This window comes from Vespula pensylvanica, chromosome 5 (assembly GCF_014466175.1).
Source record: "Vespula pensylvanica isolate Volc-1 chromosome 5, ASM1446617v1, whole genome shotgun sequence".
NCBI lineage: Eukaryota > Metazoa > Arthropoda > Insecta > Hymenoptera > Vespidae > Vespula > Vespula pensylvanica.
The window spans coordinates 8,263,003-8,277,562 of NC_057689.1; the positions used below are offsets into that span (position 1 = coordinate 8,263,003).

Sequence of the window (14,560 nt, forward strand, 5' to 3'; positions counted from 1 at the left end):
GAGAGAGAGAGAGAGAAAGTTAACATAATTCGAAGCAAATCCTTCGAGACGAAACCGGCATGGATCGAATTCCTTCGTGACCCGAAGAAATTGCGAAGAAATGCGAAATGAAATATTTTCAAGTATAGAAAGCACTCTATTAAGTACCAAATAACTTGAGGTTAAGAATATCAAAAAGAAAAAGAAAAGGAAAGAAAAGAGAAAAAAATGATCAAGAGCAATGTCTCTTATTAATTGAACGATATCTCTCGAAAAGTCGATTAAAATTTTCCCATTTAAATTTCCCGCGAACGCCCGGTACGATAACTCGTAAAGGTCGTATGTAGTCTTCTATCGACATATCGAACAAGACATATAACTGGAAACTCACTCGGAGCTACGAGTTACGACCGTAAGCACGATAATTACAGGAGAAAATAGCAGATTATCGGTAACGACTCGATATGTGAACCACGTAAATCACCGTTCAGTTTGACAGATTAATGTTTCCTAGCTTGCACGTTCGGAAAATGAACGTTTACGCGCGAAACTGCCGATCTCCCGCGCGCGCGCATTTCAAACAACGGCTACGATAGAACACCGCTAGTATTAACGATCCCATCGTCAGACGCGCCAACTCGTTTCGCCGACGTTATTGCCGAAATTAATGTCCCGAATTTGTTCAAACGTTCAATCGATCTGAAATTCAAAATGACGATAATCTATTCTCTTATATTTATCGCTCGTAGAAAACAATGAATAAACACTTTTACAAGACTTCACGTATATTTATGATTTCCGAAAGAAATAAAACAAGAAAATAAATATATATTATATGTTATATATATATATAAATATATATAATAAATATATATAAAACAAACGTGTGCGTGTGTGTGTAAAAAAAAGCTTTTATTTTTTAATATAGAACACTTATTTATTAGTTAATTAAAGATTTAAAAAAAGAGAGAGAGAGAGGACATTATTAACTGGTAATTAAATGTTAATGATTAATAATTATGATCGTATTTGTAAACTTAATTTATGTACTTATTATTATTAATCGAAGCCTCATTTAATTTTATAACCCTATGTTATAAAATTCTAAGAAGTAAAAAAGAATACTCGATAATAATGCCATTTTTCATTTTTTGTTTTGAATGAATGAAATTCAATTTCGGATCGCACATGTACCATTCCAAGATTGGACCGTTGGGCCGCAGATGTTCGTAATCTTCAGCATTGAGAAAAAGTCTTGAGCAAATTTTTATCCAGGGATTAACGACTTCCACGTCAGAAGATTCCGCGAGATATATCGATTAAATCTTCGGGTTCCTTTTTTTTTAAACTCGATCGTCGCGTTTGCAATCTCGAAAATAATAATCATTGATCCTAATCGTAATGAAATTAATTTAATTAACAATTATAGTTAATCGTATTCACTGGAAAAAAAAAAAAAAAGAAAAGATAAGAAATCGAAACCCGCGATGTCTACAGAAAAGAATAAATAAATAAATAAATAAATAAATAAATAAATAAATAAATAAAAGAAAGAAAGAAAGAAAAGAAATAAATAAGATGAAAAAAAGAATATATATAATACGATTTAGGAAAGAAACATTAAATAAAAATTAACTAAACCGCATAAATAAATACGCTTTCCTAATTACTTTCATATTTCGAATGGAATATTTTAATAGTCTTGCAAATTCCTATTACCGAGAGTCGTGAATTTATAATAAATATTATAATAAATGAGGAAGTATTATCAGCGTTCTCGATTTAACCAACGTCGGACTTTCGAGCAATCGAGGATATTAAAAGGTACGAGCGTTTACTTTAAATCGTTTCCCTCGTCATCATTGTCGGCTAAAAACGATTAAAATGGCGTCGCCAAACGAGCGTCCGCAGCACGATAACGACGTCCATTAATAATTTCAAACAAAACGCTCGGCTTGTCTCTTTCACCGAGCGTACGAGCATTCGTTCGTCGAATTCTTTCACGTTCGACCTCGTTTGAGAAGGAATCGTGGCGATTACCGAATCGTTCTCAACTTGGTTACGCGATCGCTGTTCAAAGGATAAAAAAGGAGAGAATTTCGAAATTCTCGAAAAGCCGAAAGGCTTTAACACATGCCATCACGTGATGACCGAACGTTCAACTTTCGATCTCTTCCTTTGATGGATATCTCGCGATCAATCACTCCTACAATTGAATATATCCGTTAATTCTATTTCTAACAAATGATTCACATATTATAAAATAATATATTATTTTCCCGTAAAGTGATTTAATTTTCGAAATAATCAATTGTTTCGTGAAATCAAATCATAAGATCTATATTGTTTTATAGACATGCCTGCCAAGCGTTAGATATTACAAAACATCCTATATAATAAAAGAAATGTATAATTTCAAGGAGATACGATCATACAATTACATTCCATAACGATCCGGTTTTTTTCCCCCTTTGCATTTCCGTTTCGAATAATTGTAATAACATAACTAATCGATTACGTGTGACGGATAAAGATAATCGAATGTTAAATGGAAATGGCGAAATAGGAATTGAAGGTTTTTTAAAACGAAAGAGAACGTGTATAAGTACATATATATATAATAATATATAATATATATAACATATATAACGTTATTTAGATATTTTATATATATTATATATATGTAATATATATGTAATAAATATATATATACAGTATAATAATATATAATATATAATATGTTATTTATACATTTTATATTATATATATATGTATATTAAATATAGGTGTATATATAATAAGAAATAAAGAATAAAGAATCGAGGGTCAGCAATATATATATATATATATATATATATATATATATATATATATATATATATATACGCACCTTGCGAAAGTAGTATTAACAACAAAGGCTGTATATATCCCAGGGTCGAGAAAGGTACTTCGCGAAGGAGTCGAGCTCCCTGCATAAATACATAACGCGTGCGAGTTGCACCTGTAAATACATAGGACATGCACACATAAAGAAGACACACACGTACACACGTACGAACGCATGAACATGGAGAATGTAGTAGCAGATACGTAGGTAGGTAGCTAGATAGGTAGGCAGGTAGATAGGTAGGTAGCTAGGTAGGTAGATAGGTAATACACATAGCGTATAGAAGAGGTATCGACGGAAATGCAGGTGCACCGTGCAAATATCGAAACGATGCATGAAGAAGGAAAACTTCCTACCCTAAGGAACAACTTTCCAAGTGGAGGAAACTGTTGAAACCTGATCATGATTACCTAGTATAACCTATTAATTTTAACATGATTAATGGCTTATTATTAATTGGATCCTATCGATATCGATTTTATACGTCTTCTAACTAATACGATGATTGAACTCATCTATCCTCTTTATCATTAATAGCAATTAAGAAAAGGAAGATAGAAAAAAGAAAAATGAATGAATGAATGAATGAATTAATTAATTAATTAATTAATCGATGAAAGAAACATAGAAAAATAACAGATAAGTTAACAACGTTAAATAAAACACGCTACTTTAAAGGCTAAAGTTCCAAGAAGGAGTAACAACAACGTGAGGTATTTTAGTAGCTATTCCTCCTCTAAAATTCCTAAGGAAACTAATTCTCTTGAGTAGAGAGAACTAGACACCGGACAGGAAGAGTTTTCTCCTCGTATCTCGTGACACGAGAAATTTCCGTTTCATCGAGCTCTTGTCTCTTGTCTCTTTCTCTCCCACCTCCCACTCATCCCTCTCTATGTATCCCACTCATACTCTCTCTCTCTCTCTCTCTCTCACACACACACACTCTTTCTCTTTCACGCAAACACAAAAACAGAGAAAGAAAGAGAGAGAGAGAGAGAGAGAGAGGTAAAGGGAGGGAGAAAGAAACAAATGGACGTACGGACGGAAAGAGAGAGAAAGAGAGAATTTCGTGAACGACAAAAAGTCGTCGTTGTCCCTTGAAAATGAAAAATTTACGAGCTTTACCATACCCCTTCTCCTACCCCCTCCACCACGATAGAGTTTCGTATGCCTTCCGTTCGACGCGTTTGACTTCGCCAAAATTCCGAACCGCATTTTCGTCGAGTAAAACGCATTTCATCGGCCTTCCACAGAGACTCGTATTTCGCCTTCTCTTTCTATCTATCTATCTATCTATCTATCTATCTATCTATCTATCTATCTAACTAGGTAGCTAGCTAGCTAGCTATCTATCTAACTATCTATCTATCTTTCTCTCATTCCCTGTCTCTTTCCATCTATCCCTTTTTTTTTTTTACTTTTTATCTTTTCTATTTCATCGGTCGTCGACGATAAATTGAGAATTTATTGAGGCACTGTACTTACAGTTGATGAAAAATATTTTATTCATATCGATAGAAAAAGAGAGAGAAAGAGAGAAAGGGAAATGGAGAAAGAGAACGAAAGAGAGAGAGAGAGAGAATAAAATGAAATTAATTTTACTGTAATACGATTAACAATTACGTAATACAAAATACAATATAACGTATCGTTGCGTACGATGTAAAATAAAAATCGACGAATATTTGATATACGTTGAACGTATAGAAAAATAAAAGAAAAATCATTTTTAAGTAAACTTCGAACGATTTGAAATAAATATAAAACATTCTGTTATATATACATATATACATACATACATATATATATGTATGTATACACATAGAGTATAGAAAAAAATACGGGGAGGCAAGAAGTTAGATATAATAATAATATATAATATATCTATAATCTACTACAGAAAAAGCTGTAAAAAAGATATAATCGATACTGCCAATCAAAAATTTAAAGAGCTGTAAATTAAAAAAGAATTGAGAAAGATATAATGGAGAAAAACGAATTTCCATTTTCTATTTCCTGTTCCTCACGAATAATAATAAAAATATTAATAATCTCTTAATTAAACGATAAGAATGTTTCTTCTTTTTTCTTCTCATTTTCTTGTTGCGTTATAACGGATGAAAGAAGGAGAAAGAAAAACAAAAAAAAAGAGAAAAATGAAAGTTAGAAAGAAAAAGAGTCGTTCGATATATTAAAAAACTTACGAGTTAATACACTTAATAAAGAAAAAAAAAAAAGGAAGAAAGGAAAATAAAAAAAAAAAACAAAAAAGAAGAAGAAGAAAACAGAAAAAAAGAAACTGAGTAAGCGCCGTATAAACAGCAAAAGCTATTATGAAAATTTCACAGTTTCTAAAAAGAGTAGTGACTTTCCAAGTTTTTATTATGGTTATTTAGAGCTGACCGGTAGAAAGCGTAAAATCTATCCTAATAAATGACTACATAGAACACAGATACAAACATACATTCATTGAAGAGAATCTATGCGATAAACACGAATATATAACATCCAGGATAAATCTCGAAACTACAATATATTCCTTATCGAAGAATCGTTCTCTAACGACCTGTTATAGAGAATCTATTTCCTGTTATGTATGTTATTTTTATCGAGTCGCATTCTGTCGTAGACAGAAGCAAACAACCGAGATAATTCTGAGAATCGCTAAATCGAGGAAAAGATAAAAAAAAAAAAAAGAAGAAGTAAATAATTGATGAGAACTACAAAGAAACACTATAATTAAAATATTTCAAACAATTAATGTACATATTGATGTATCAGACAAATTATGAAACTAAGCAAATTAAAAAAAGTTTTGTACGATTTACATTGTTTTATGATAATTAATAATAAAGGAAAAAATTAAAAGATTATATGGTTTCTTATAAAATCATATATATATATATATATATATATATATATATATATATATATATATATATATATATATAAAGCCACTTTTTATAATCATCAGCTGATAGAAAAACGCTTTTAAAGTAGCAAAACTGTAATCAAAACTTATAATTAAAATTTAACGATTAAAAAGCACGAGAAAATATAACAACAACAAAGGCTCTATAAAAAAATCACTCACCCTACTGTCAATCCAGATTTTACGTAAAATAGAAGCTTCGTAGGAATATCCATCGTTAATTAAAGCGATTTATATATAAAACGTTTTCGAGCTTGTTAACAATAAAAAAAAGAGAGAAAGAGAGAGAGAGAACAAGAACAGAAAAAAAGGAGACAAAAAAAAACTGTCGATACAATCGATAAATCATTGGAAGCTAGTGAAAATAAAATTTTGAAAATATAAAAGATACGATGATTTCTGTAGAAGCACGCGTCTGACCTTGAAATCATCGAGCCATTAAAAAAGACGACATATTTTTTCGTCACGAAGAAAAGAAAGACAAAGAGAGAGGGAGAAAGAGAAATAGATAGAGAGAGAGAGAGAGAAAGAGACAGAGAGAGAAAGATGGACAGGAACGTGAGATTAAATGAGTTCGTAGAACTCTACGTTAGAATTTTTTTCCTCAAACAAAATATTTACCGAACGTTTTCTCTTTATGATATATTACGACGTAATTCAATTTTGATTGGAATACAAAAATAGTTGGATTTCTTCCTATATCTACTTTACTGTAGTAAACGTTTCATACAAACCCATTAATATTAAATAACTTTGTAATTTATCGTACAACACGTTTATGAATTATACTTATAGAAAAATAGTTGAATTTTTTCCATACATCTACTTTATTGTATAAAAGTTTAATACGAATTCATTAATATGAAATAACTTTATGATTTACCGTACAATACGTTTATATATTATAAATATAAACTATACTTTCCATAAATAACTAAATAACATAGCTATCGATTCGTACAAGATTCGAATGGGAACGATCTGGATCATTATTCGTCATACACAAAAAGAATAAAAATACACTGACAAAATAAAAGAAAGAAAGAAAGAAAAAGTAAAACTGAATGAATGAAAAAGGAAAAAAAAAAAGAAGAAGAAGAAGAAAAGAAAAAAGAAAAAATTGAATATAAAACTCATTATTCACGCGCTCTCGTCGGTAGCTATCTTTTTGCGGATTTTATCGAAATTCCAAAGAGAAACAAGAAAGTGAACTGTGATTGGTCGACGTACGTACGATTGAACAGAGACAGTTTAAATATTTGAAAAATAGAAATGAAAGGCCTCGACGATATGAACGAATCGATCGAAAGGATTAAGATACGTTTATTAGTAATAATGATAGAGATAGAAACAGAGAGAAAGAGAGAGAAAGAGAGAGAAAGAGATCGGATCGATGAACGTGTAATTGCTGCTCGAAGGGAAAACGCTGGCAAAGCTGAGTATCGTCGATGCTGCTGAAGTAACACGTTCGTCCCACCCTCGACAAGCTAATAACTTTTCCAAGAGAAGTTAATTAATACTCTCCTCTCTTTTTTTCTTTCTTTCTGTCTTTCTTTCTGTCTTTCTTTCTTCCTTCTTTCTCTCTCTTTCTTTCTTTCTCTTTCTTTCTCTATCTCCAACTCGACCCACCAACAAACGAAGGACGATCGAGTGAGTTCGTTACGAACGAACCGGAGATGAACTTCCGTAGAATTCACCATCAATGATCCTTTTTATCATTTCTTTCTCATACGTATGAAAATCGAGAAACGATGATAACAATAAAAACTTATCTATTATGGACGTTTCATAAATTAAAAAGAAAAAAAAAAAAAAGAAAAGAACGAAGAAACATTGAAGTTCTACGGTTAAATCTTGTTTTTCTTTTTTCGTTGTTATTTGTTGTTTTTGTTTTTTTTTTTATTATTATTATTATTATTATTTTCAATACTTTTCAATGTTGTTCATTCATCGTCAATTGTCATAAAATTTATTTCTTCGAATATATTCATCATTTTCGTCAAACGTATCATTCCATTGATCTTCGTATTTATTTAAAAGGTGACTGTAATCATTGTTTAGTTTCGTCTACGATGCTCGATGGTAATATGGTAATATTTGATATTGAAAAATATTTTCTATTTCGTTCCCAAGGACGTTCGAAAACTTATTTACAATTGTCGATGGATTTCGTATCTATGGTTAAAAAAGAAAAAAAAGAAAAGAAAGAAAAAAAAAATTGAAGAAGAAAAGTTAATGAAATTATCAAGATATATTACGATAAAGCGAAAGTGTGTGTTCGAACAACTTGTATTGAGAATATACATAAAGATTAGATACATCGACTAGATAATTTTATTCGTCATCCTGTATAAGCGAAATTTGATTAATGATACAAATTCGTAAATATTTCTATTCGTATCCTTTCGAATATCTCCGAAATAAAAAAATCAAAAATAAAAAAAAAAGAAACTGCTTATCTAAAATCACTTTCTAAACTTGTCCTTGATTAAAGATACAAAAACAAAACAAAACAAAAGAGAAAAGAAAGAACAAAAAAAGAAAATAAAAAGAATAGAGAAATATTGGAATGACCGTAGCACGAAATATTCACGTTAACTGTTACAGAGAAAACTGGTTTCTATAATCTAAATCTCGTTGAATACTCGCGAAGCAACCTCTTACTAACGTTGTTATCGACATAACCTCAAATATTACGCAATCGAAAATAGCGAAGATTTTATTATTTTTGACGGGGTGCTTTACCTCAGCTGGACCTTCACGTCAAATCAAAGTTACGAAGGTTACTAATGTATAAGACGTTGTTCGTTTATAATACAGCTTCCGAGAAACAGAGTCTTTGTTTTCCTCTACACCACAACAAAACGCAACACGATTCAAAGCGTGAAAAGCGTCACGAACGAGGAAACTCGTTAACGGTTTTTCCTCACGAATCTTTGATATTCCTAGAGACGTATATACGTATATAATGATAACATATTGTTAGATCAAAGAAACTTCGAAGAAAACAAAATTGTACGATTTAAGTTAATAATTATTATGAGATCGTATGATTTAAAATTATATGTGTTTCATATTAAAATTATATGATTTATTATAAATTAACAAAAATATATATATATATTAAAATGTTAAAATTATGTGATTAAAAAAAAAAAAAAAAGAAAAAAAAAGGAAAAGAGAAAAGTAAAAAATAAAAGATCATTCGAGAACGAAACGACAAATTCATTAGTATAATTACGATTGCTCGATTATTTTCGTTGAAAATGAAAAGAATGTTTATTGTGTCGTGATAAAAAAAAAAAGAGAGAGAGAGAGAAAGAGAGAGAAAAAAAAGTCTTATTCTATAACAAATGCGATTATTAAAATTTATTCGTAAATTAGGTTATACGTAATCACACATCCTTTTTCGTTGGAAAATTGAAAATCATACGATTTATGATAATCGTTATAATAAATGTTAAGTTCAATAACTTTTTATTCAAACGTAATAATATATCAACGATCGCAACGTCGATTTCGTGATTACGTGTTTTAAATGAAAATTGTAGAACAATAGAAGTTCGTTTTGAGGAATCGGCGCGCAATTTGAATTGTTTCGCTGAAGCATTTGCGATCTTATTGTTATACGTAATATGGGACGAGCTACAAACGTGATACGTTCGAATAGAGGTCGAATAAAAGAAAATATTATATTCAATATTCAGCTAAATATCATATTAAATATTACATTAAACATATATTATATTAAACGAGTAATTACGACTTGGATTAATAAAAGCGTCTTTGTACAAAGATAAAAAAAAAAAAAAAACAAGAAAAACAAGATGGAACGATAGAAAAAAAAATCTTTTCGATCGTTCGTCAAAAAACAGAAACACTTACCTAAGTCGTTAAATCGAATTGTCCAACGAAGAGAAACGTCCTTTTCGTGATGAAAATATCGGAGCTATCGGTTATCCAGTAAGGACAAGGAAGGTCAAGAAGCGAAGAAAAAAGATGACTGGCTGTTCTTCTCTCGACGATCTCTTACGGAGCCACGAAAGATCCTCGAACTTGAATCTGCTTGAATCTCCTTCCTCGAGATCTTTGTTCACATAAACGGGAGAGGCAGAGAGAGAAAGAAAGAAAGAGAGAAAGAGAGGAAGAGAGAGATAAAGAAAGGAAGAGAAAACGAAGAAAACAAGAGAATAAAATAGAAAGAGATAGATAGAAGGCACTTAAAAAGAAAGAAAAAAAGAAAAAAAGAAAGAAGGAAAAAAAGAAAATACTGGAAGATAATCACTGCTAAAAATGAACTAACAGCCGGTTTCGAAGCACGCGGCGTTGACAACGAGTAGTTAGGTTTGCCCTAACCTAAACCGAGAGCTTCGGCTACATAGGGGTGGTAGGTCGTTCGCACGAGAAAGACAAGGACAGAGAAGAGGAGAGAGAGAGAGAGAGAAAGAAAGAGAGAAAGAGAAAAGTGACGATAGTTTATGAAAGAGAGACAATAACACAGAGACACACAACACGGAAAAGGTTTGAATAAGAAGCACGACGAGAGATAGTAAAAGACTACGAACACGATCGTCCTTTCTTCTTGTAATATCTCGCGAGGATAACAGAGAGAAGCGAAACTTCTCTACGACGAGGCATCCGTCGAAGGACTGCCGTCCAACCCGCGCGCCCCTCTGCTTCACCCCCCCCCCATTATACCCGATGCTACGCCGTGGAGCTGGAGTGGGGGTAACGCGATGCTCCATTGGTGGGGAGTCGCAACCCAGCGAGAGAGATTCCCAGACCTTTCGTCGGCCAGGTGGCGCAAGGCTTGCTAAGGGGAAGTACGAGCGAAAGAGTGAGACAGAAAAACACGGCGCCAACAACGGCATCGCCCAATCTCAGAGAAAGCGAGAGGGATGATATCGGACCAGGTACGTACACGTCGTATTCGTTGCCACCGTACTCGATTTTTATTTAAGAATGAGAACTACATTGTCTTTACTGTTTCTTTCTTTCTTTCTTTATGTTTGTTTTCTCTTAGTTACGATTATTAAATAACGATTACACGTAATTGTAATCTTGTTTTTTGGGAGTATTTGCTTTTTTAATTATTGTCCCGTAACGGAGACAATAAGTATGGATGTAACGTTATAGGTGATAATTTTTTTTCTTGTTTGTTTTTTTTTTTTCTTTCTTTTCTTTTTCTTTTTTTTTTTGTTTTTTACAGTGTTGTTATAAGTGGGATTAGTGCTTTTTCGACTGTGCAGAAACTGTTTCAGGAAAGATAAAATGTAGATTCGTTTTAGGTCGCTTTTGAATATGTTCGAGAAGTTTAACTTCGATCGTAGATCGTAGGGTTCCCGTTTCGAAAGATGTCGGTACTGATCCATGGTTAAGTCGGTCGTTTGGTGGGGTTAAAGTTGAGGAGAGAACGAGAGAAAGAAAGAGAGAGAGAGAGAGAAGGAGAAGGAGAAGGAGAAGGAGAAAGAGAAAGAGAAAGAGAAAGAGAAAGAAAGAACGGCCACCGCGAGTCGAACGACTGGTCGAGTTTGCGCACTGGACAAAGTATGACCGAAGTATGAACTTTTTCCGTGTTCCACTGAGGTCGACCGTGCGCCTTGTAACTGTCACAGGTATATCTTTCTTATGTTTCCTGATCTACCTTACCGACCTAACTCTCTCACTTACCAATGAATTTTACAAGTAAGCTATTTCGAACGTCCCAACGAACTTTACGCACTACGTTCATTACGAGTATCGAATTATTAAATAGTTTTACGTCCAAGTAATTACAAGGTATTATTTGCCAGTTTAATTTATAATATAATACATTCTTTCATGTTCGATTAGTTACGATATAATCGTTTAAGAATTTAAATGAATTAGAAAATTGAGGTTATTTTTCTTCTCGATCTTAGATATAGAATAATTTATACAGATACATTTACAATTACGTAAAAGTATGTTGATTGTGTTACGCGTTGAGTAATAAATTACAAAATTGGTATATCTATAATGTATTGGAATATTAAATTACTCGAATACTTTGAGCTCTAGTTACGATCACATAGTTCGTGTAGTACGAGAACTCGTCGGGGTCAAGTTCGCAAAAATGTTACGATCGATCGGCGTTACAATCGAGTTTCTCACGGTACGATCTAAAAGTATTCACGAAGGAAATCGCGATCGAATCAAAGGCACACCCTCCCATTTATTTTTCATGTTCGTGAAATGTTAGTAGGTCTGTTATACGCTATACGAAGGAAAGTTTTACTTTGAACGACGAATACGTCTGATTATTCTCGATCGCGCTATTTTAACCTCAATTTAACGCTCCATCGGCATGTTCATTGATTCGAATTAAATTTTTATAAGCTTTTCCTAGAAAATATTAGTATTAAAATCATTAAGATGCCTAATTATTCGATTATTTTTGCGTGGAAATAAATAACGTTATAAATCGCGAAAAAATACGATGAATATTATATTTTAACCATAAGATTATTCTCTTTTTGTTATCGTGAATAACGAAAAGAAGAAAAAACAAATAAAACGTTCACAATGATGTTTTCGATAAATAATCTTCGTCGTTGATATTAATTAGCGTGTTAAATATTCTCATTTACATTCTAAATAAGTAAACAGTAGCTTCGATTACTCGATCGATAATAGTAAATTAAAAAAATGATCGATTCTATGCGTTCTAGAGGGCACTACTTATGTTCGAATTTTTGTAAATATAAAAAAAAAAAAAGAACGAAGCAGAACTTTATCGAATTTAAATTATATGATAATTACGTGATTATATTATAATTATATTTACACGTTATATATACATTTTTATTATCAAACTATATATTTATATATTAACGGGATTAATTAACGAGTTAATTTTATATTTATATGTTACATATAAATTTTTATTATTATATATTTATTTATTAACGAGATTACAATGACAATAATTTTAAGCAAAATTTAAAACGATGATAAAATAATTCGATATTTCGCGATAAATTTTTGATAATATTTTATTATTCAAAATAAATATTAACTCTCGAAAATCTTCATCGTCGGTTGATGTATCAAATAAAAAAGACGATTAAGATTACGTATACATTTCGATTCAATTCCGCGAACCAAATAATCGATCGTTTGAACCGAAGTTTAACTGACAGTTGATGATCGACCAACGTTGGTACAACTGAATTTAATTCTTGATCAGTGAACGTTGATGAACTGTTGTTAAACTGTAATTGACACTACCAATGTACGTTAATTTTCTTATTTTTTTCTTTTTCTTCTTTTTTATTCACCAAGAATTTGATTGCACGTGCGTTGCTCTTCTTCGTAAGTAATTTTGTATGTTTAAATTAAAAAAAAAAAAGAAAAAAAAAAAGATAGAAACAAAATACGTGATTGAGCGACATACACGTAAATCAATGGTTATATTTCATTCGTTAAAAGAAGTTTAGCAATACGAAAGGGCATTGAATCGCTGAAACGATTATATAATACGGTATACTTGCATTCATAGTATGTCGTGACGAGAAACTTCCTTCGTGACTAATCGAATAAACTAATCCTCCAAGCCCCAAGACTCACGAACCATGCTTTAATTATTGCTCAATCTCATCCGATCCAACCCCAATCTATCGGTCGTAACCTTGAAAGTAACTTCGAACCCTCCTTATAATTTGTTCTTCGCATTCAAGGTTAAATTCGTACGTATAATTTATTATACATTTTGTATATAGATATACATAAATAATATATATATGTATATATAGATACGTATCAACCTTTCGTTTCCTTTTATTGAACGGTATTAATAAAAGATCGATTCCTTTTAAATCTTTATAACTTATATTTATAACATTCTACGTAATGTAAAAACGTGGCGATAAGATTCTTAGAATTCGATAAATAAAAAGAAAAAAAGAAAAAATCAAATGTAGAGAGAAAAAAGAAAAAAAAAAGAGAGAGAGAGAGAGAGAAAGGAAATATGCGTTAGAAATCTTTAGTTTGTTATCAAAGGTAAGATAGAATCGATAAAATTGTTACCGAGGTCATTTGTTTTTCATGACAGGGGTAATTCAAGTGCTTTTTCAAATTTTTAGAATTCTCTAACATATATATCAGAAACGATAACGTAGCATCGGTGCGAATAAAAGTTATTGTTAGAAGTAATCGCTTGAGGGTGATTTCGATGAAGAGAGAGAAAGAGAGAAAGGAAAAGAGAGAGAGAGAGAGAGAGAGAGAGAGAGAGAGAGAATTTGAGAAAGAGAAAAGCTCGAAAAATACACGATTTTATGTTCGAGGTTAAAAGCTGAACTTTCTCTCTCTTTTTCTCTTTTTTTTTCTCTGTCGATCGAATTGGCTACACGATGAGCGACAAAACGAGCAAATTAACGATCCACCATCGAATTTGAACGTTGCTACGTAACGTTCGTAAAATCGTTTCATACACCACATGCAAATAAATTCGCAAGAGATTTCGTGACAAAAATGAAACGTGTTCCTTCTACTCCACGAGTTCCACCGATTTTATTTTTCATCTTTTTAAAATCTAACGATAACCTTATTCCCGAGGACACGAATCGCGTGAAATATTTTATTATTCGGCAAGCAAAAAGCAATTTTTTTCGCCGTATGAATAATTTAAAGTATTAAAATAACTATATACGTGAATATTCCATTTGCTCTTTTTAACGAATATTGGACTGAAAATGGTAGAAAATTTGAATTTTAAGTAAAGTGTAATAATTGAAGTAAAATAA

General features: G+C 31.6%; 1 protein-coding gene across 1 annotated transcript in view; it reads right to left on the reverse strand.

Moving 5' to 3' along the window:
• LOC122629504 (alpha-mannosidase 2) overlaps positions 1-10,907 on the reverse strand; it is a 188,539-nt gene extending 177,632 nt beyond the window's left edge. Inside the window, exon 1 of the mRNA XM_043812991.1 lies at positions 9,684-10,907. The gene's annotated coding sequence lies outside the window, so the exon portion shown is untranslated. The remainder of the gene's footprint in view (positions 1-9,683) is intronic.
• Between the last annotated feature and the right edge of the window lie 3,653 nt (positions 10,908-14,560).